The 22716-nt window shown below is 43.8% G+C and overlaps 1 long non-coding RNA gene across 3 annotated transcripts in view; it reads left to right on the forward strand.

Annotated features, from left to right (window-relative positions):
- The window catches only part of LOC127467047 (uncharacterized), a 130889-nt gene that overhangs the window by 20305 nt on the left and 87868 nt on the right, over positions 1-22716 (forward strand). Inside the window, exons 1-2 of one of the 3 annotated variants that reach the window (XR_007902939.1) lie at positions 18875-18958; positions 19351-19403. This is a non-coding gene — a long non-coding RNA (uncharacterized LOC127467047). Of the gene's footprint in view, positions 1-9450; positions 9827-18864; positions 19404-22716 lie in introns of those variants that run through there. The other 2 variants (XR_007902937.1, XR_007902938.1) reach the window with 2 other exon arrangements.

A 22716-nucleotide genomic window follows, 5' to 3' on the forward strand; every position in this document is an offset into this window, starting at 1 on the left:
TGCTTCTGAAAAGGGTAAGCCAGATACTTAAGAAAGTCTGTTCTCCTTCAGCAGCTCTTGGGAAGGAGAGGTGTGAAGCTCAGAGCACAGGGAGCAGCTTCTCATCAGGTGCAGTGACAGGTGGGTGGTGACAGATGGATCTGCTGTTGGTGTTATGTATTTCCACAGTAGGTAAGGTGCATCCCTGACTTCATGTCTGGGTTTGGTAGACATGCCGGTGGGCCTTCCTTCTGCTGAGAGGTCCCATGTGGAGGCTTTAGCTGAGTTTTGGACCATGGAGCCATGGAATTGCTGGGTGGTCAGTACTGCAGGAGCAACTGTACAGGCTCCAGGTCTTCCTTCTCTATCCAGTGAGCTCAAGTTGATGTTTAAACAGCTTCGTCCTACCCTAGGTTTATTTTTTCCCCTTTTTTTATTTGATCCAGTCAAAGAGCACTCACCTGCATCGCTGCCTTGGCACACAGGAGGGGCACTGCTTCCAGCAGTGCTTCCAGCAGCAAGGCCGTGACAAAGAGCTGAGAGGAAAGTAATGCTGAACTGTGGGATGTGTGGGCAGAGTGAACCCTGCACCCTCCAGGGCAGCATCATCCCTGAAAAAGAGAAGGGACCTTTTGGACTGGAAACATTGGTGGATGGGGCTCTGAGCAACCTGATGGAGTTGAAGAAATACCTGCTTATTGAATGAGAGTTGGACTAGATGTCTTTTAAAGGTCCCTTCCATCCTAACCCGTGATTCTGTGACTATAAGTTCTGAGACTCACAGGGCTTGTATGTAAATATGCTGGTTAACTGCATTCACATACAGCAAGTGGTATGTGCCTAGGAATTCCTTTGATGCCTTTAGATGCTAATGTAATGATAAAACATTCCCTTTTTTCCCCCCTTATTTTTCTCACAGCATATAAGCTCTTCAGAAAACCAGGTCATTAAGCATTTAAGAGCCTGGGCATGATTAAAATAAAAATATTGGTGAGAATAAATGAGTGAGAAGAGATGCAATACATAGTCTTGGAATAAAAATTTAGAAATCTCCTCTTTGGGTTACAGGAAAGTTAATTGATTTTGTGAGCACATTCAGCCTTCAAAATAAGGGGCATGCCAACTGAGGAGGTTATCCATCCACACAACGGAGCTGGACCCTGACTGCTGCCCTGTGTGTTGGAGGTGCAAGGTTGATGGGAAGCAGCTTCAGGCGTGAGGAGCAAACAGCTGATTCCCTGTAGCTCACTATCACTGCTGGGCTGTATGTTTATTTTGCAAACATGGAGAGGGTTATACAGGAGCCAGGCATGTTTTCAGGGGTGGTGTTTTCTGTATTTCTGGTTTGGTTTTTTTTTTTCCCTTGATGTGGCTACAATAATAATCACCAAGGATGGAGGTGAAAGCAGAGTGATGGGAACACAGACTTGGTAGGACTGAATTGGTTTTGTTCAGGAGAATTAAAACTGGTTCATGGTAGGGAGTGCTCTGTGAGTGAGAGACTGAACAAAACATCCTTTCACAAACACATGGGATGAGGCAGGTAGAGCTGGAGTGCAGTACTTGATGGGAATCTTTGCATCAGCATAAAAAGGATTTACTCTTGAATATCAATGGAAAAATGAGTCCTGGGCTGTAACTTTATAGTGTAACTGTATGATGCAATAAATAAAACCTTTCCATGCTAATTTAGTTAAACCAATGCAATATCTATGTTTGGATGAAGCCTAGTCCTACACTGTTACAAAATCTTTTCTAATAATAGTATTTTCTTTCACCTCAAGAAGGTCCTGAGCTTGTGCCCAAGTGACTTCACTAAGCTACCTATTAAAGCTGCCTGTAATATCAGGGCAGGCATTTATTTGGATTGGACAGCTGAAATGAGTTAAGATTATTCCATGGGCTTTGGCTTAATGGCAAACACACATTGTGTTATTATTATTTACAGAATATTGAACATGTGCCCTTAACAAGTAGGAGCTTTAAAAAAAGTAATAGGAAAACAGAGCCTAATCTGCCAAAATGTTTCTCCGCTGCTATTCCCAGAGCTGTTTTGAAATCTTCACCTTAGTTGCCTTTGCGGAGCCTTGTGCCAGACCTGGAACACGTGGGGCTTCTCCTGGGCTCTGCGGGGATACTTGGACCTCAAGCCAAGTGTGACAGTGCGCAGGGAAAGTCATTACCACTGGGCTTCTGTCTGATTCTTGCATGAGGAGGCAGCCATCAAGGATTCAGCTTTTAAAGGAGCCAGATATTAAGCTGGAAACGTGTCAATCCTGCAAGGGGTGATTTATGATCATTAAAAAATGTGTTTCCCCTTCTTGGCCCTTACCCCCTCGCTGCTTCTTGGCTGATTTGCTTTACCCACGATGAATGCTCCCAGCTAGAGCAGTGTGTGGTTTCCTTTGGGTTGAGGAGCTGAGGTCCAGAGGAACCCAGAGAGGAGCAATGGACTCAGGAATGTCTGCTTTTGGCCTCACTGGGCCAGCAAATCAATTTGGCTGGAGCTGTGTGGATCCAGTGGTGCAGTGATCAAACTTCACCAGCACTGGGGCCGTCGGCTGAGTTTTTGTCCCTCTTGGTGCCTTCAGAGGACCAACCCAGTCATCCCAACTCTATCTTTTTGGAGCTGAACCAGGGGCAGCATGGATGGATTAACAGGGAGAAGAGCAAATCCATTTTAATAGAGGGAGGCTGTGGTGGTGGTGGGTTGATGAAAGCAAATGTCAGCTGCAAAGGAGATGCCTGGAGTTGGTTGATTTTATCTTTGAAATGTAAGAGGCTGATGTCTTCTGTTCTGTGATTTGGGTTCCTTTTTTTTTTTTTTTTGTTTTGAGTTTTCTCTTTTTTAATAGCATCCAATTAATCTCTCTGTTAGCCACTTTTATAATTTTAGCACAACTCCTTTGCTCCTGGAGTGATGTAGTCTTATGAGAATTTCAGCATTTATTTGACTACAAAGCATGTTTTTAGCCTGCATGGTGACAGCCTAGATCCTGTAGGCTTAAAGAATAGGTCTAAGATTAAGAAGTGAAACTGTAATGAGCAAGAGGATTATTTTTGCAGCTGGTGTAGTGATTTTTCTTTCCTTTTATTGTAAGCTAGTAACTAATGCTGTAGACTAAAAATTATAAATGTAGCAAAAAGTGTCTGCGGGCTTCAGACTGAGCTCTGCTCTGGGAACCTGAGATGGTTCGTGGTGACCAAGCCAGGTGTGGGGAGCTGCAGGTCAATTTGGCCAAGGCATGAAGCGAGTTAGCAGTGAAGTTTCCCACTTTCCTGTGAATCGCAGCAGTGTCCAGTGAGGGAGCCTGGCACTGGGCTGCATATTGGGATGGAGCAGCAACTCCATGTCATACCTTTGAGAGCTCCTGCAGGTCTTTGGAGTTAGTCAGGGGATGGTGGGGGAGCTGTCAGTTTCCTTGCTGCCACATCCCTGCACGGAGGACCAGAGAAAAGAAAGAGGCTCTTGTGTGAGCCTTCTGGCAGCATGGGAGGTGAAATGGTACCCACATGGGCCTGAACAGTGGGATGGAAGGGCCCTTCCTTCACCCAGGTGTGGGAACCTGCCTTTCATTTTGATGCACAGATCTTGACTTTTCTTTTGGTAGGTGAAGTTGATAATAGAGATTGTTGATAGAATGGAAAGCCTATTTTGAAAAAACAAGCAAGCAAGCAAACAAACAAAAAACCAAAATCCATTCCCTCCTGCACTTGTAGGGTCATAACATATCTCTGCAAGCTTAGCCTGGGGACCAGCATTTCTATGAAACAGCTCTGAAGCCAGAATCAACAGTCCAGGGAGAGCAGGAGGCATGAAGTACTTGTTCTTTGCATTACTGCATCCACTTCACTGGATTTTCCCCTCATGTGCATCCCATGCAAGCAGTGTTTGGGAACTGAGGTGAAACTGGTCTTCTTTGAACAAGTCAGTTATTGAGTATCCCACACTCTTGGAGCAACTCGGAGTGATCAGGTGGATGTTTCTCCTACCTAAGGAGCCTGATTGCATCTCAAAAGGAGCATAGCCATTGTTTGAACTGAAAGTGGTTTGGGGCTGAAATGGTTATTCTTGATAGACTTTGTTTTTCTGTGACCCTTCCAATTTTTCCAGGTGAGGCAACCCAGTATCTCTTGAGAATGACACTTGAATTAATTGTAAAGCATCTTTTGCAAAGAGGAGGATGTGTGGAATTCTGTCTTCCAACTCAGAGGTGATTTCGATAGCATGAAATAAAATGATTTTTCTTTCTACTATCACCTACCAAGTTGGGAAACATTCCTGTCTTGAATACTATAAAAAGGCTGTAGTTAATATTTATTGTACAGTTTGTTCCTTTGGTCTTTTCTACGTAACGGTCTGCTGGTTATCAGGAGAGTGTCTCTCCCCCTCCTCCTTAGGGAATGTTTTCAAGTTTTTTTCTCTTAGTGTATCTGTGTCAGCTGGTGCAGGTGGAGAATAAGGTTATTAAATTTTACTTCGAAAATGTTCCAAGGTGACATTAGGTGCTTTAAATGTCATATTGTGTAACATTTGCTTGAGATTTTGCTTTCTGTCTTCAAAACTATTTAAAAGAATGGACATAATTGTAAGGCATCTCAGCAGTCCTTCAAATCGTAGCTTCCCAGCTTGTGATCCTCATTTGGAGTAATTCTGTGAAGTCAAAGTAGCATGGTCATGACCTGCATTTTGTGTGAGAACTTGAACTGTAAATATACAGCCCCTTGGTCACTTGGGTGTTGGTTCAGGTGGTTGGCAGACCCATATGAGTGTGAGTGAAGAGTCCTGGATGGATGTGAGGGGAATGAGTTTGTATGATGTTATTTTCAATGGAATAGCTAGACTTACATTTTAAAATGTACACTTTTTTTATTTGGGAAACTATTACAAGAGTTCTTGGGAGCATTTTTATATTGTACTTTACGTGTTACCAAACAATATGTTTTTGGGGGGAGTGTAGGTTGGAGTTCTCAATCTACCAGGCAGTCCTTCTGTGCTTGTCTTTTTCCAACCCTTTCCTATTGGATGGAGTTCCCAGGAAGGAATTGATTTTTAGAATGAAAAATGGTAGGGTGGGGCAAGATGAATTGTTCTGGCCTTCTTCTTCTTTTCCTAAAACACTTATGTCTCTTTGCCTGGTCACAGGTTGGTGGAGCATCTGTGAAGTGCCCTCCCCTCATTAATAATGTCCTGGCCATGCCTGCTTTTTTCTGATTTGAGAACAAACCCCCATCCCTAGAGACTGCCTGGGATGTTGGCCAAGCTTGTGAAACCCTCAAAAGCAGCCACGTTACTCCAAGAACTTGGTGTTGCTGAGTGAGGAAAAAAAGGAGCAGCAGCCTTTACATTTTTTTTTTTTAATTTGTGTGTGGGTAGAAATAATACCAGTTTAGGGTTTTGTTTATTTCTGTTATAAGGATGTAAACATTATAGGCACATAGTAGAAGAGCCTGTTAACTGATGTCCTTCCATAGTTCTATAAAGGAAACAAGTTCATGTTTCCTCACTAGTACAAAACACAGATCATGTTGACCCAAACCCCCCTGATTTTACCACTCTTAACTGCCATGTCAGGTTCAGCCTATAGCTCTTTTAAAATTTCATGCCTAAGAACAGGGAGGCAAGGAGAGGTTTTGGAGGTGGCTTGAGCTGATTCACCATCTGGATGTTATTACAAGGGACAGTCTGGGCTTGGTCCTGCCCTTTTCCTTCCACCAGCACTGGTGCTGAGCCTGCTTTGACTCACTAAACCAAGAGAAATATATTGTGCTGTGGTAGCTGAGATACCCACTGTAGCAAACTGCTGCCTTTCAGCAAATACAGCTGCAACTGTTTGCTTAAAACGAGCTGGAGGATTTATGAAAACAACCAGAAAAGTTGAATTGTTTCCTTTTTTTTTTTTTAATTTCCCTCTACTGGATAGCATTGACTTTGATAAGCAGTCTCTGCACCTAGAGATGTTCTTCTGCATGGGGATGTAGCCAAGACATTTTGGGATGTTCACCTTGTGCTTAAGAAGGGATTTTGGTGTGGGTGAACTGAGCACACACTGCCCAAAGTGCCTGGGGGCAGGAGCAGCAGAAGTGAATGTCCCTGGTTTCATTCTTGCCCATAATAAAGTCACTGCTGGAGCTTACTACAACGATCATGAGGTTTAACAGGTCCCTTACTGCACTTAAATCACATGGCTGGGTTGTAATGAACATGCTGAAGTGAAAAAACAGCCCTTTTCTTAAAATAAGAAAACACAGGCACAGAAAACATCCTTTGTTTTTTAAAAATGAACCATTGCACTTGGGACTCTTTCTTGGTCAAAATTTTAACAGGTGGGACTCCTTATTCTTCTCTCTTCCTCCCGTATTTTTTAACTAATTAGGAGCAAGTCTTTTAACTCTTTTCATGCTTCTATTAATTATTTGAGGGTCTCTCTGTTACAGGGCACACTTTGCTCATTACTGGTTTCCTACAGCTGATGTTGACAGGTTCTTGCTGCCCTTGGAGAGGAGCCATGGGCTCAGGTTGCTGCTCTCCGGGTTGAGGGTGATGCTTTGTTTGCTCAGAGCTGGACACGTGCTCAGCTCGTGGTGTTGTTTTGTGCAAATGATTCAACCCTTGTTGTGTACAAGTAATGCAGTAATTTCTTGGCCAGGGATGGGGAAGATGGATGTGTTTTCCAAGTGCTGGCCCATGACTTGCAAAATCTGGATGCTCTTCATGGCTTTGCTGCCAACGTACTGCATGACCTTAAGTAAGTTATTTAGGGTAAAACCTAAACTGTTGGTGTTAGGTAATACTCATGGACAGTCTGCAAGGAAGATCCTCCAGTCTGAGGGGAAAGCAGAAGGCTGCTGAGAGCCTGGAGTGGAGTGAGCTGGAGATGGGGTTGGGATCTTTCCAGAAGGCAATGTGCTTAGTCTTAACGATTTGGTGCCTTTTAAAAGTAGAGCCCAGAGAACTGAAAACTTGTCTTTTTAGGCATGTGCTGGGCACAAGATTTTGAATTTCATTTGCACCTTGAACTGGGAAGCAATGAGACAGTATCTTCTCCTTACATCCAGGGGCAGAAGGTGCTGAGGATCCTCCACACCATGAAGGAAGATGCTTATAATGCACATTAATTATCTGCCATTAGTTTATCTGTTACAATCTGACTAGAATAGCCTGGCGGTAAAATTATGACTGTAAAAGCATAACGTGCAAGATGCTGGTCACTGAGCTCTTCCATAGCCCTTGACTCCTGCTGCTGTCCAGCTGGGCTTGAAGGCAGATGATGGGAGTGATGTAAGTGGTGCCATGTATGCGAGATGGGGGGAGATATTAAAGAAAGAAAACAAAGAAATGACGTTTTCGCTTGTTGGACGGTGAGGACTGTTGGGCTGGTCTCCCAGGAGAAGTGAGCAAAGTACATATTGACACATTCGTGGTGGAGCTGGGACAAAAAGCCCTCCTGCTGCTCTGGGCACAGCATGATGAGGGGCTGGGTCAGTGGGGCAAGACTCATTTCTCTGGTGACAGGGATTCATCTCTGTTTGCATGGTCATAGTTTAGAAGTAAATGGTTTATGGAGAAAACAGCTCAAGAATTTGAGGCTCGTGTTCTTGCCATAGAGAAATAGGTTTTATGGGCATTTTGAATGTCATAAAATTATCAGAGTGGCTGAGGTTGGCTGTGTAATTAGTGGGATGGGAGCTATTTTGTTAGATTCAAATCCTTTTCCAAAATGTTTTCATCAGCTCGGGGATTTGGGTCAGACCTTCTTCAGCTTCGGTTCTTTTACCTGGGGGGAAGTTAGGGAATATTTCATTTTCCAACTTTCCCCATCACTGGAAAAACACTAGAAGCAAGGAGAACAAAATTCAGATTCCTTTTTCTGTGAATTGGCAGACTTCAGCTGCAACTCCATCTGTGAGCCTGTCTGCAGACTTCCAGTTGCCTTGTACTGACTTACGTGCTGGGTTTTGTAACAACAAAAACACATTGCAAAGACACGAGATTTTCATCTGTCATGGTGTTGCCCCGTTGGTGGCACCGGAAACTAGGTTAGCTTGGGTTGTGGCAGTGCTGCATCTTTCCTGCAGAGAAGGCAATTTTGATTGTTTTCCCAAGGGAGGAAGAATTTTTGATTCAAAGTAGGTTTTGTACTTGAGGTGATTTAAACATGATCAAAGTCAGTGGAATTTTATTTAAAATAAACACAATTCTCCTAATCAACCCTTTAAAGAGAACATCTGGGGAAAAAATGATGCGTTTTTGTAGATTTAATTATTCACTTGATTTTTTTCCTTTTCAATATCTGATGATGCTTCCGCTGTTTGAGGATAGATAGGACTTTATTGACACAATTAGCAAAACAAATGATTATCACACCTTTTCCTTAAACCTGTGCTATTTGATCTATTTGCTTGCACTTTCATTACTCCTTTGCTTGGTTACATTACACAATGTTATCACCTTCCTGTGCTGCTGCAGCTAAAACAAAGTGAAAAAAAAACCCTTTTGACTCTCAGCTGCTCTGCTGTATTTTTTTACAGATGAACTAGAAAGCAATGCTGGGCAAAGAGTTATTTGAGTTTCCTTTCAGTGCTTGCTGGGCATTATTTTCGGGCTTGGCACTTGCCTGTGTTTATGCGACAGTTTTTTCATATTTTAAAATAACAAACAAAAATCCCAGCAACTCTGTTCCCAGTACAATTAGTAGGATCAGATTAAAAGAACCGAAAAAACAAACAACCAAACCCCTCCAGATTATGATGCATTTATATACATCAAGTACTGGATTCTTTATGACTAATCCCCTGGTTGTTTTGAGCCACTTTGCTGGGATGTGTTTACTTTCTCTGAAGGTAGAGGTGGGAAGCATAGGTCTGCCTGGTTGGAGGTCACAGTGGGTTGTTGTACTCAATAGCTGAGTGTTTCAACTGTGTCGGGGATAGGATCCCACTGATGGATTGGGCCAGACCTTGATGCAGATTCCTGATGGTGTGATTCTCCTGATGGGGGATAGACATTTTCCTCTGAACTCAGGAAGGTAGGTGGTCCCGTGGATCTGCTGCCTTACAACCCTCTCTGTCATCTCTGCTGGTAGAGAATATACCTCATTAGCTTTAGAAGAGGTAAAAAAAGGGATAGGGGAAGAAAACTGTCTGCTTTCATCTGACAAAAAAGAAGAGAGTTTTGGAAGGATCTGTTGGTTAGGTGAGAACTTTTTCCAGTTACTGGCTTGTTGTCCTCCTCCTCTCACATCACCTGGCACCTGTGAGGCATCTGGAGGTGGTGGCCCTATGTTGTGCCTGTGCTCACTGTGACATTCATTTAAATAAATCACACAAATTAAAATAAAAAAGAAAAAATCCAAAAAGCTTCCTTCTGTGCAAAAATAAATCAAAATATATGAGTTTGAATGGGAATAAGCCTCGTCCAATGTGGTAAGAGCTGTTGTGTAATGGCCTGTCCCTTTCCTCTCTCTGAAGGTACCAACCCTACGCATCCCACTGGCCTGGAGTAACGTTTGGAGCAGCCTGGCAGTGCAATCCTTTTAGTAGCTTCCAAGGATTTTTGGGATCATGGGATACATGGACATACAGACCCATGAAGCCCTCTGGAGAATGCTGGCTGTGGATAAAAGCATCTTCAAGTTCTTACCATCTCTTTACCCTGTTTTTTCCTGGATCACCTTGTGTCATTTGGGAAGGAAGTCTCTCTGTCCTGAGGATTATAGTGTACCAGTCACTTAGTGGAATACCTCCCCAGTCATCTTCTCGAGATGGAGCCATTGCTTTACCAAGCTGGAAGATATCTTTTCTTCTCCCAGAGCCTTTCCAGTGCAGCAGCACTCCTGTCCAGCAGGTATGTAGATGGTTTTCTCATTGACTAGCCAGTTTGCTTTCTTGATCTTTAGGAGTTCAATCATTTTTTTTTGGCTTACTAGTGTCTGCTAAAGGTAAGGCCTTCCAAAGTCCTTGGTGCCATGCTCCGAAGGTGGCTTTTCCTTGTTGGGTCAGACCCAATTTGAGATGTAGGTTTGTGTGGAGCAGTGGTGTCAGCTTCTCCTGAAGGTTTTGATACCCAACCTTAGCCTTATGTATGAGGAGAGGAATGGATTTGATGCTTCTTATTCCTCCTGGATCCTCCTGGACTCTTGGGCAGCTGTGTTTGTAACCCACAGCTGGCACCAGCTGTGTGTGGATCAGTTTCTTGGGCTTCGTAGTCTCATTTCAAAGAAGATGACACAAATGTTTAATCCATTTTTCATCTTAATTTAACAATATTTCTGCTGAAGAATGTAGTTTAGAGGTGCCTTTAGCTCTCCCCCTTAAAACTATTCCTATTCAATATAGATGTGGACAACTCAATAGCAGTAGTGACAACGGCCAAATTTGCATTTTTAGTCATTTACAATGAGTTAGGTATTTTTCTAAAGGTGACAGGGTTTTTTCCATTTTCTTTGATAGCAGAACTGGATCACTGTTTTTGTCCCTGTGGTTATCAATTTGCTGTGAAAATCATCCTTTTTGGCTCTTGTGCTGGTTTTGTCAAATGCTTATGTGTGCTGGTGAACAGATCGCTCCTTCTATGGGGTGGACAAAAAATCAGCTCTTTGTACCTAACTTACTTATTTTTACTATACAAAGAGGAGGTGCTGAAGGGAAAGGGCTGAAAATGCTTTGTAGATTTATTTTGCATTCCCCTCAGCATTTGTGAGCCATTAAAAGTTTCATTTTCTTGCTTCGTAAGCGCAATTTTGCATCAAAGGAAGGAAATGCGAGGAGGGGGGGCTGGTGAGTAGAGCATGTTCAGGGGGAAGCAAAATCAGTTGCCTCACTCTTGAATTTGACTGCGACTCATAGGCCAAATGGAGATGGTACACAAAGATTGGGGATAAAAATAGAAGCAAAGTCTCATAAAGGCTTGCTGTGCCTGTGAGAGGCTGGAACTAACCCTGGGGATTTGGTGAACAGCAGCATCATGCCAGGTTGGTGAGGATGGTCTGTGGTCAAGCCCTGTGCAGCATGGTCATGTGCTAAGGTAGAGCTTTCTCCAGCAGGACTGCCTGGAGGCTCAGCCCAGCAGACCACGGCACTTGCTTTCATGGGCTTTGTGCTCTGCTGCAGAGGCATCCCCTGGAACCAGTTCTTCATTCCAAGATAAGAGTTTTCCTTTCTTAACCAAGCCCTACTTTGTGGGTTGAAGAGGAAAGATGTCTAGCCCTTTTTTCTCTCTCATGAATACAGAACACAGCTTTCCCATCACCGAAATTCCTGGTGTTTTACTAGCTCCTAACTTCTAAAGCACCTAAGAAAAAAGGATCACTGGCAGTTTGAGCTTTTAATCTACAATTAAAGCAAACACCGTTGATATTTAAAGTTGCTTTTGGTTTTTTTTTTTTTTTTTTTTTTCCTGTGGCCAGCTGTTTGATAAAGACATTGCAAACCAGTTCTCCACTTGTTTCTGTAAGATGTGAAAAGGTCCTTTGTTAGCAGCACATTGCGATGGAATGAGCTTTATCTTTTGTAAGTAACTAGGAGCAAATGGGAGTGTCAGTTGCTCTGCTCCGGTGCTGCAGTCCCTTTGGTGCTTCTGAAGGCCCCTATTTGGACTGAACGAAACCTGGCCTGGCACCTGGGTAACCCAGAGCAGCCCCAGGGTGCTTGCTCTCCGAATTGTACGGGTCTGTGCAAGGAGAAAAGGCGTGGTAGGTGTACCCCGACTCTGGTGTTCTGAATTGCTCCTTGCACTGTGACTCGCTAGTCACACAAAGTCTTGCAGGCATCTGGCAGACCTAGGGTACCTGGGGATGGCCCGAGACTTTGAGCTTGGCCAAGAACAATGTTTTGGTTGCAAATCTACAGCTGTCTTTTACAGGGAAAAAAAAATCATCTCAGGTTTTATTCAGAACAGGTCTCATCCTGCAAAGTTGTGGGGAGGCTTTGGAGAGTAAGTAGTTTAAGGTCTTTCCCCTTGGTCAGCGTGCATCCGGGTGAGGGGGCTGCCAGATGCATCCCTGGGTGCTAATTGAAAGATGAACCCCATCAGCATTTAAAATATTCGCTGGTAAAGTAGAAAAGGCTTTCTTTCAGTTAGGGTGTAGATCCTCAAATCAAAATGTCCTTTAGGGGGTGGTTGGTCTGTTGGCAGATGCATGTTATTAATAATAATAAAAAAAAATACAAAATGCTTCAATTTGGCTGCTTGTAAGGGTTATGTATGTGGGTGTGTGTTTCAAAAGCACATAACTGATTACAAAAATCATTGATGGGCTAAGTCGGTATTAAGGATGGTTGAATGACAGTGAAAAGCAGCCCTGGCACATTGCAGGGATGTTCTTGTCATGACTAACCCCTCTCACTCTCACCCCAGTGGAATTTTTTAGTGCCCAGCACAGACAAGCACTGAAATTGCAGGTTTGTAGAAGGTTTTTAACTCTCTCCCCAGCTGGCAGCAAATAAAGGAATTGCAAGTATTTATTGGTTTAAGGGAAAAAAAACCCCTCAAAGCTATAAAATAAATTTGACAATGAAGCTTTTTTAAGGGAGTCTTGACTTTATGGGTTTGTGAGTCAAATGTGTCAAAGCCTGACAAAGGAAGAGGTTTTAATCTACAGGTGCTGTCTCTTGCTTGATGGTTTCCTGTTTCTAAAATTACTTCCAGCTTTTTTGGAATCGGGGCTAAAACTAGTTTCACCTTTCAGTTTGTGGTCACCCTCCATGACCACTTCAGCAGGCAGGATTTGCAAGGGTTGGGGGCAGCAAATGCAAGTGCTTTTAAAGATTCTTAGCTTGGCTGCCAAAACTCCATTTGCCACTTTTAAAATATTTACAGCTGAATCTTGGGATTTGCATCTTCCTCTGCTTGCGGAAAATGCTGAAGCTGCTGATGCTAAAATTTCGCTTTGACCTTTCTTTCCCTGTCCTACATGGGGAGTTTGGAGGAGACTATACCCCCCAGGATGAAGGATGCTGATCCCCCTGTGCTCATCCTGCTGCTACTGACCCCAGGACCCTGATTTGGAGATTGTTGGCTTTTGCTCATCGTGCAACAGTGAGAACCAACCCAAGCAAAGCAAATTAATTGTGGATCTCAGTCCTTAGGTTATGCTAAATCCTTTAACCCCTTTTGCAGCATGTATTTTCTTTTCTTAGGGGCTGTCCCTCTATTGGGGCACTTACTAATGCCATTTGTACTCAAACTTTGTGCCCTTACTGCAGGCCATCTAACTGGGGATACACAAGGCCATATTTCTGTTTGTTTCTATAAGTAAATAAATATTTATATATTTTTTAAGATCTGGAATAATCCTGCTAGTATGTCTTGAAATGTCTGTTTATTACTTTGAAATATTACTCTGAATTTTATACTGACTGAAGCATCATAGTCACTTTCAGAATGAAGGTCTTTCTTAATGTGTGATCTTCACTTTTCCACGAGTGCCTGCATCTGCACAGTAAATACTGAACTATATGCTGACTTATTGTGCTCTTCAGGTTGCAAAGAAGCAGCGAACTATCACAAGACATACTGCTGTAAAAGCCAGGAAAACAAGAGGTATCTACTCGGCTTCCCACTCCTTTGCGCTGCTTTGAGGGGCTCTGTGCAGAGCTGAAGGTGTCGACAGGCTGTTTTCTTGGGCTCCCATCTGCTGAGCAGCATTATGTGGATTAATATTGAGGAACTCTTAGTGAAATTTGTCTCATGCCACGAAAATGTAAAGCCTCCAAAGCTGGCTGGCATCCCAGGGCTGCGAGAGGCCCTTGGAGGGGCTCCTGGTGAAGGTGGCAGGATTTGCACTGTCCCAAAGCCGCGAATGGGACATGATATGAAGAGTTTCTAATTGAGATTTAATCATCTCCAAGCTGGTCTGGTTGCTGACTTTGGACAGCAGACAATAACTTCTGGGCATGAACGGCTGCCATGGGGCCAGCCTGCCACCACGGGAGGACATCTGCCCCATCTTCTGGTTCTGCAGCGTGGAGCCCAGTTCAGAAACACAGAATGCCATTTTGGGCAGTATTTTATTCTGAGGGTGTTTCTTGAGCTGGAAGCAAACCTCTCACCTGGCCTCCTAGTTTTTCCCTGGCAATGTTTTGGGGATCCCACAGTTTTGCTGGCTCTGCTTTTGCAGGGTACCATAATTGCTCTACCTCCTTTTTTTTTTTTGCCTTTGCAGTATCAAAGCCAGGAGGTAGGATTAGAGACCCGAGGTGCCAGCAGCAAAAAGGGGACCTGAGTGTGTGCAATAAAAAAACCTTATATATATATTTATAAAGATTATTGTAGACAAGTTGGGGGATGAGGCACAGCTGCATTCCAGCCCTAGTGCCACTGGAAGGTGGATCTCTTTTCACAATTCAGATGAGAGGTCTAGCTTCAGCACAGTTTGCCTGGCTAGGGGCATTCACTGGGGTGCTGAGTGATGCTGAGACCCCTGCACTGCCCTGGCTCCCTGAAGGCTACAGGGGCTTTTGCTGCCTTTTAGCTTGGCCCCCTCCATAGTATGGATGTGCCCACCTGCGGGCTGGCAGCATCCGGATACTGAATTGCCATCATCCTCCCCACTGGCACTGTTGCTTGGCTTTTATTAAGCTTTTTGCAAAGAGCAACTCTTCCTTCTGGGGCCCCTGTGTAGTTTTATCCAGGGCTACATTTGCATCACCGTCAGGTGGTTTTCATTTGACCCTCACCCTGCTTAAAAATTAAATACCGAGGTACTAGGAAGAGAAGTAATCTCCCAGATAAGCACTTTTTCCCTGCTCTTCTGTAATTCACGGGGGAGCTGGCTTACCCTGCCTGTGGATGACTAAGGAGGAAATTCTTTTTTGGTTAGGATAATGCTGACAGTTCACTGGATTTTTTTTTATCAAGGGTTTATCACTTCCTCCCTTCAAATTCCTAATTCTTATGTGCAGGGAAGGAAAAAAAAATAGTGGTGACCACAAGTTATGGAATTTGCCTTCTGTGGAAAAGATGCTGAACAGCTAAATGGTGTTGTCAGGTTTGCCATGGTTTGCATAGGGGATTTGCTCCATATCCAGTTATATAAACAGGCTGGGTAAGAGTCATGAATATTTTAGCAGCTATCATCTTTCAAATGTGTTTTTTTAATGTTAGAGTTAATTAATGCTCATATCTCTTGGATATAGGTGAGTGTAAGCCTGCTCATCTTTCAGGTGGGGAGGAGGTTTGGATTTATCACAGGTCTCACGGAGATGGCAGAGTCTAAGTCAAGTTTATGTGTAATGAGTTTCTGGGTCATCTTGTTTATCTCCTTGCCTCCCTTTGTTTATAGAGGGGATCTGGATGTGTGCCTCCAGAGAACTCAGAGCAGCTTGGCCAGAGAGACTCTGCCTTTAGGTTAAACACGTGTGTGTTTCACACTGTTTGCTTTCTGATGGTGTTTGGTGATTGTGCTGTTGATCCTTCTGCAAAGGCTTGACACTGCTGCTGAAAAGCTTTGACACTGCAAGGCATTGTTTACTTATGAAAGTGTTATTATATTTTGAATATCTATAATTCATCTCTTGTGCTCAAAGTGACATTATATCATAAAATTACTCTTATATTTCAGAGCTTTGAGGAAAAGCTGTTTTTTTGTCCCAGACTCTCTGTGACAGTACTGGAAAGTGCCTTACCCTTTGTATCTCTGTAGACCCCTTTTATGAATTGTGAGTGACAGCAGGAAAGTATAAAAGAGCACAGAAGAGCTGTTTTTGATGTTTATAAAAGACTTTGATAAAAGATGCAGCACACAGACTTGATATTATTTCCTATTTTTAACTTCTTAAGAGCATAGAGCGCTCAGATCCAATATTTATGTAAAAGGGGGAAGAGGGGGGCTGTATTTCTTCTTTTTTTTCTTTTTTTTCCTTATTTTTTCTTTTTTAGAACCAGGTGATTTAAAATAGGAAACTTTCTTCCATGCCCTAGTAAAATTTTCTTCCATGAAGCATCAGTAAAGTAAACCCCATGGCATTAATTGTGTGGATGACGCTGGAGGAGACCAGCTGTGGTTTTGGAGGCTCCTTGGTTGTAAGTTCATGCCTTCAACCTCCCAGTTGTGGCTGGCTCCAGTAGACCCACCAGCCATGGTGCTGTGTGTGGTGAGGCCTGCACTTCTAATAATGGGTCTTTCCACTGAGAGTTGGAGAAATAAAACCTGGGAAAGCCAGGGCAGCTCCTCTCCTTTCTCTAAAAGTCAGATCACATTAAAAGCATCTCTCTAATAAGTAGTTTGCTTGTTCCACAGAGATGCAAGTCTGTTACTGACTGGGTAATTGCAGTTTTACTGATGAAAGTGCTTCTCATTATTTCCAGCCTCCATGTTGCAGTCTCCTCTTTAATCTCATCTGCCAGCATGGCTGTCTGGTGGTGGGCCTCTGTACTCCTTAATATTCCCATGAGTGTATACATGGGCATGTCCATAGGACTTCATCAGGCACTTTCCCACGTGTGTGCACACAGGCACACCAGCACAGAAAATAGGTGTGAGGGTGAGCGCGGGCTGCGAGTGCACGCGTGGCATTGGCACAGCCATTTGCACGATCATTGGATCCTTCATCCAAGCAAGGGCCTTCACGCTGGATATCAAGACTCCTAATGAATGGCACCATGCAGACCTGTCCTTGAGATCCATCTGATGACAAAAGTCATCCTCTTGCTTGAAACCATATATTGTATTTTACTGGGGCTAAATGCCTTGAAACACCCTGTGCAGGGGAGGACAAGTCCTTCTATCTCCTGGAGAACCCCGGGACAGAGCAATGTTGCCAAGTCCCATCTTGCTGCAGTGCTGATGAAGAGTTGATCTTAATGGGATGAGCACAGCAATAGCTGTCAGTAAGGGTTTTGAGTTCTTCAGCAGCATGCAGTCATCCAGGGGGCCATTCAAGACAGGTGCTGTGTTTGAACTGCTGGACTTGAGCAAAGACATCTCAACTTTTCATGCATCTGAGGTGAATAAGCACCTGCTCTGTTCTCTGTACAGGAGCTTGTATGCAAAACCATAAAAACAAAGGGAGTTACCAGCCTTGGGTGGCCATGGGAAGGTGCTGAGAAGTGTGTTTACTTGGGTGTTGTTTCCCTGCCTTTGCTATTCCTCTGGAAGCTCGCAAAGCTGGACACTAAGGTCTGTGGGGTGAGATGCTCATTTGGGATGTGTTGGCATAGCAACATGCCTGCTTGATAGCCTTTCCTCTTGTGTGTTCCTTCGTAGTAATGAGTGCCCAGTTACACTCCAAATGGATGCCTCCAGAGGTGTTTAACAGAGCCCACACATGACTTTAGGGAATGAAGCACAGTCTTATTTTTTTCCTGTCTTACCCGTGAAACCGTGTAACGCCACGCGTAAGAAGGTGCTGTTGTCCTCTGCTGCATGACTTGTTGGACTTGGTTAGCTTATGGCAGTAGTGTATCAGCATGTACAGGTGTCTTTTCAACTTCTAAGAGGTTGTTCAGTTAGCCAAAAAGTTTACGCATCCTCAGTTCTTCTGTAAGGCGTGGGAGGACTTTGTTGTTCCACTGGAGTGGACACTATGGTAAATTGGAAAAGCTGTTGCTGAGTCCAGAAGAGACGGGTCAGGATAGGACTTGTTGAGCTGGAGTGATACTGTGCTGTGCCCCACCTGTGGCACAGGTGTTTGGGGTCTTCCCACTGTGCCTTAGTGCCTACTGTGCAGCAGCTTGGGTGCCTTGGTTGCATTTCCAGCAGCAATCCAACTGCCTTGCTGCAAGCTGGGGAGGAGTGGGCCGGATCCGGAGTACAGTGGAAGCTCCCCAAAACTTGGGGCTCTGTGTCATTGCACAGAGCTGTGCCAAAGCATCTGATTAAATGTGGATCTTAGCTGGCAAGAGCTGCAGTTCCTCTTCTTTCAAAGAAGCTGGAAAAGGCTCCCCAAAACAACCACCGAAGAAAGTGTCCAGATGAAAGGTCTGGTAAGTGTCAGGATCCCCTCTGCTGCATTTTCAGACTCTTCTGTAATCAGCTGTCATTTTGGGATCTGGGCATATTGGACCTCAGCAAGTATGGATTGAAACTTAAACAAACAGTGACTCTTCTATAAATATTTAGCTCACACTGTTTAGGAGCTGCTGGGAATAGGAGACAAAAAAAAAGTTTAAAGTTCATGACAGTCTAGAAAAGCTATCGGAGGATGGCACTCGGTCACTGGATCTGCTGACATGTAGGTTTGAATTGCTAATCCTCCTTTTTTCCTTCCCCTGAAGAACAGGATGTATTTAAGCACCTTTAGAGAGACATAAGGTTACACTCTTCCAGTGCTTACACAGCTGCGCTGGGGACTCAGATCAGTGCAGATGTCTTCTTCAGCTTGGCTGGTTGAGCTGGATGCCCAAGAGAAGCCGTGGTGTGGAGTAAATGGATGATGTTCCTTTTTTGCTTCTTAAGTGTGAAGACGATATCCTTTTTTTTCACTTTTCAGAGCTCTTGAAAGAATGGGAAAGAATTAAACGTGGTGATAAGAAGTGGTATTAGTAGCAGAGACTGGCAGAGGCACACATGCTTTGAATAAGCAGGGAACTTCACCATGAACAAGAGTCTGAGATTATTGATTAGAAAGAAGAATAAAGATCGATCACTGATTGATCATTATTTTCTTTCTCTTTCCCCTTGCTCTTCTAATACAAAGTATTTGCAGTAGATGATGGTTATAGGTCTCTTCCAACTATTGTTTCCTATCCTATCCTATCCTATCCTATCCTATCCTATCCTATCCTATCCTATCCTATCCTATCCTATCCTATCCTATCCTATCCTAACCTAGTCTATCCCATCCCATTCCATCCCATCCTGATAACATAACAGTAAACACAAAATGTTTGGTGTGCCCTATGAAACGCTTTGCAACTGCTCACACCACTGCTGCTCCTGATTGTGGCATCCTGGGGCTTTCTGTACCAGAATGATCAGTGTGCCTGGAAGATTAATGGCAGAGGAGAAAATATGAGGGAAGGACATGTAAGAAAAAGGTAAGTTTCTCATTTCCAGGTTGCTGAAACCACTTTTGAGGTTTGAGAGAAAATGTCAGTATTTTAGTTGGAGGTGGTGGCAAGCTTGATGCTTTTTCTCTTTCAATAGTTTCTTTTAGTGCCCTTCCTAATTTAAAAGGAGGTGTTTAAATTATTAATGTTCTACCACTAAAGCAGAGGGATTCTAAAGCCTTTGGCAAATCTCTGCTAAAACATTTATCTTAAAAAAGAGCCTCACGTTTTTCCCAACTCTGACAGAAGCTCCCCTTCCACAAGAAGCACTGAATCTACGGAGGTGGACAAAGAGCTTGATTTATGTAGAAGGTAATTTTCTCCAGTGGTGTTTGGCCCAAAAACATGAAGATGATAATGATTTCTATTTTTTGACATAGCCTTTGCAGATCTCTGTGTTGCTGCCTGTTCCTGAAGCAACACTGTGCCACAGGTGAGTGCAGGCGCATGGCCCTCAGGTGCTGCCTGTGAGGGATGGGTGCCCTTACCTGGTTATTCTGGTCGCAACCTGTGCAGTATCCTGGAGATGAGAGGCAGCTGAGGCTTCAGACACCCTCATCGAAGCTGTAGTTGGAGCTCAAGGCTCTCATTAGATTTATAACACATTTGCCTGCTAAACCTCCCCATTCTCTTTAGGTGTTTGTCCTGATTTTGTACCAAATCTCCTTCTTGCTACTTGAGCTGAAGAATAAAGTATTATAACTTTGGCTTAGGGCAGCTGTCCAAGGGATATATTGGGATACACTTGGCCTTTGAAAACAAGGACTTCAGTCTCCAGCCCTGTCAGTCCCTCTGGCTCCTGGAAGTTTTCCTTCCAAATGGTTTCTTCAAACCTCAGAGAAGTTTGTGTTTTTTCAGAGCTATGATTAATACCATTTTTACGCTTCGTTGCAAAATGCCACACAATGAATGAGACCAGCAGGGTGGTGGTTTATGGGTGGGATGAAAAAAAAATCAAACAAACACTTCCAGACACTGTTTTGGAAGAGTGATGTGTGTGTGCATGTTTTATAATCTGCTGCGAACTGTGGGGTTGAGTTCCTATTAAAAGGAAGGGGGGAAAAAAAGCTTCAACCTCATCTATGGAAAGAATGTCAGAAATAGTTGAGAAGTTGAATAATTACAGGGTTTTTTGCACCAGGTCAGTGAAAGCTAATTTGACATGCAGGATTGCTTTGCAATTACACAGTCACAGGATGGTTGAAGGTGGGAGGGACCTATGGAGTTGATCTGGTAGATAGTTACAGCTGGTTGTCCAGGACCACATCCAGATGGTTCCTGCATATCTCCACAGATGGAGACTCCACAATCTTCCTGAGCAGGCTTGTCACTCTCACAGTAAAATTAGGCCTAATGCATTGGATTTCAGCATGTCAGGCATTGGTTCCTGCTCATTACTGGTGCAGTTCGAAAAGTTTGCGGGGGTGTGTGGTTTTGGGACAGAGTTGGCTTGAGAGCATGGTAAACATGGGTCTGCAGCTGAACTCTGTGGCTTGGGCTCAGCAGTGCTTGTCTGAGACTAGGGAGCTGGTTGGGCTTGGCACAAGATGCCAGAAGTGGTGTGCAAGGAGGCTTGCTGCATGATGGCTGGGTGTCTGGGAGCTTGTGGTCCCTCTGATTTGGTTTTGAGGCTGTGCCTGTAGCTGACCCTCCAGCCAGCTCTGCTGTCTTTTGCTTCCCTTCCCTTGACACTGTATGCCTACTCCCAGTCGGTGAGTCACTTTTCCACAGGAATCTGGGACTCATTTATCAGCATAAAATGAGGCTAATTACTGTCTTGTCTTGGTGGCAGACCCCAGGGAAAAGAATCTGAGAGGTTTCATGTGGCTTTGTACCCAGTGTGTCCACATCTTAGGGACACAGAGGGTGTTAGTGCATATGGGAGGTCACCTAAACCTCTGTGGGGACATTGGGATCAGCACAGATTTGCTTCCTGGTGGCTTCATGTGCATCTCTCATACATGGAAAACAAGCAAAGCCTAAGATTATACTCAGGATCTGGTTCCTCTGCTTGGTCATTACTGTTTCTTCCTGTCTTCCACCCATGGAGAGCAGTAGCCCCTGTTTGTTGGCCTGGGTGCATTTTTTTTTCCCTAGACCATGTTCTTTTCATCCTGTTTTGTTTACTGATAAGTGGTAGGAATAGCAGGAATGAGATGATGACTCCCAGTGAACACTCCCACTGTCCACAGACGTGTCCCATTCAGCCTTTGGGCCATTGACAGGGGTGTTTTTTCATTAAAAATAGACACAGACAATGTCACTTCCTGAGGACTGTGATTTATCATTTAATAACAAGTGGTTAGTCATTTCCTTCGGAAAACTCTCTGGAAGTGTTATTTTTCTTTCTCCCTTTGCTTCCTTTTTTTTTTAATTTCCTTCAAAACCCTGCATTACCTGTCAGAGCCACTGTGTCTGTTAAATGAAATGTTCTCTTTTCAAAGTGTGTTGAGGTTTAACCCCAGCCAGCAGGTAAGGACCACACAGCCGCTTGCTCATTCCCCCAGCAGCAGGACCAGGGAGAGAATTGGAAGGGCAAAAGCCAGAAAACTCACGGGTAGAGATAAAGACAGCTTAATAAGGAAAGCAAAAGCCGTGAACACAAGCAAGGAAAAACAAAGAATTAATTTGCACTTCCCATGGGCAGGCGGGTGTTCAGCCACCTCCAGGAGAGCAGGGCCCCATCACACATAACGGTTACTTGGGAAGACAAACTCCATCACTCCAAACCTCCCTTCCTGCTTCTTCTTCCCCCCATTTTATATACAGAGCAGGTTCATATGGTCAGTTTGGGTCACCTGTCCTGGCTGTGTCTCCTTCCAACTTCCCATACACTCTCAAATTCCCTGCCAGCGTGGTGGCACGGAAAGCAGAAAAGGCCTTGGATCTGTGTAAGCGCTGCTCAGCAATAACAAAAACATCTCTATATTATCAGCCCTGTGTTCAGCACAAAACCAAAACATAACCCCATACTAGGCACTGTGGAGAAAATTAACTCTATCCCAGATGAAACCAGCACAAGTGGAAATCATATTTGGGATTTAAAAATCATGAAAATAACAAGTCCCCTTGGGCATGGGCTTTTCTTTGTATATACCTGCAGCCCTGAAGTCTTAGCTTAGCCAAAGGAAACAGCAATGGAGAGACAACTGAGTAGGTGAGACTTGAAAAATGGTGATGGTAATCCTGAATGTGGACTGGATGATCTGCTTGATCTGACTTGAAGGAAAATTTCAAGTAACTTGAGGTATTGTCTTGAGTTGCCAGCTCTTAGCTGTGATACTTCCTGGTGTGGAGGAGGAGGATGGAGAGCTTGCAGAACTACTAGGCAATCTCATACCAAATCTCATTTTAGTGACTTTACCAAAAAAAGTGCTGAAAGCTGTTGAGTAGTTCTCAAGGAAATCCCAACACCTCAGTAAACAAACTCGGGAAATGTGCTGAAGATGACATCATCAAAAGTGGGTACTTAAGAAACTAAAAGAAATAGTTCTCTGTTGGGTCAGGAAGGCATTTTGAGGGTCAGTAGCAGATTAGATGGTAGACTGCAGAGGATGCAGAAGATGAAATGCAACCAGGGACATGACAGGTACTTTAGGTAATAACATTTACTCTTACAGTTGCCTTAGTGAGCTGCAGGTAGAGGTAAAGACAACAAAAATAAATTCAGTAAAGACAAGTGCAAAGCACTCTTGGAAAATGGATGCACATAGCCAAAATGAGTAGCAACTCTCGAAATGAGCAGG

This window comes from Manacus candei, unplaced genomic scaffold (genome assembly GCF_025592945.1).
Source record: "Manacus candei isolate 608988 ecotype Guabito, Panama unplaced genomic scaffold, ASM2559294v1 h1tg000013l, whole genome shotgun sequence".
NCBI classification, from domain to species: domain Eukaryota; kingdom Metazoa; phylum Chordata; class Aves; order Passeriformes; family Pipridae; genus Manacus; species Manacus candei.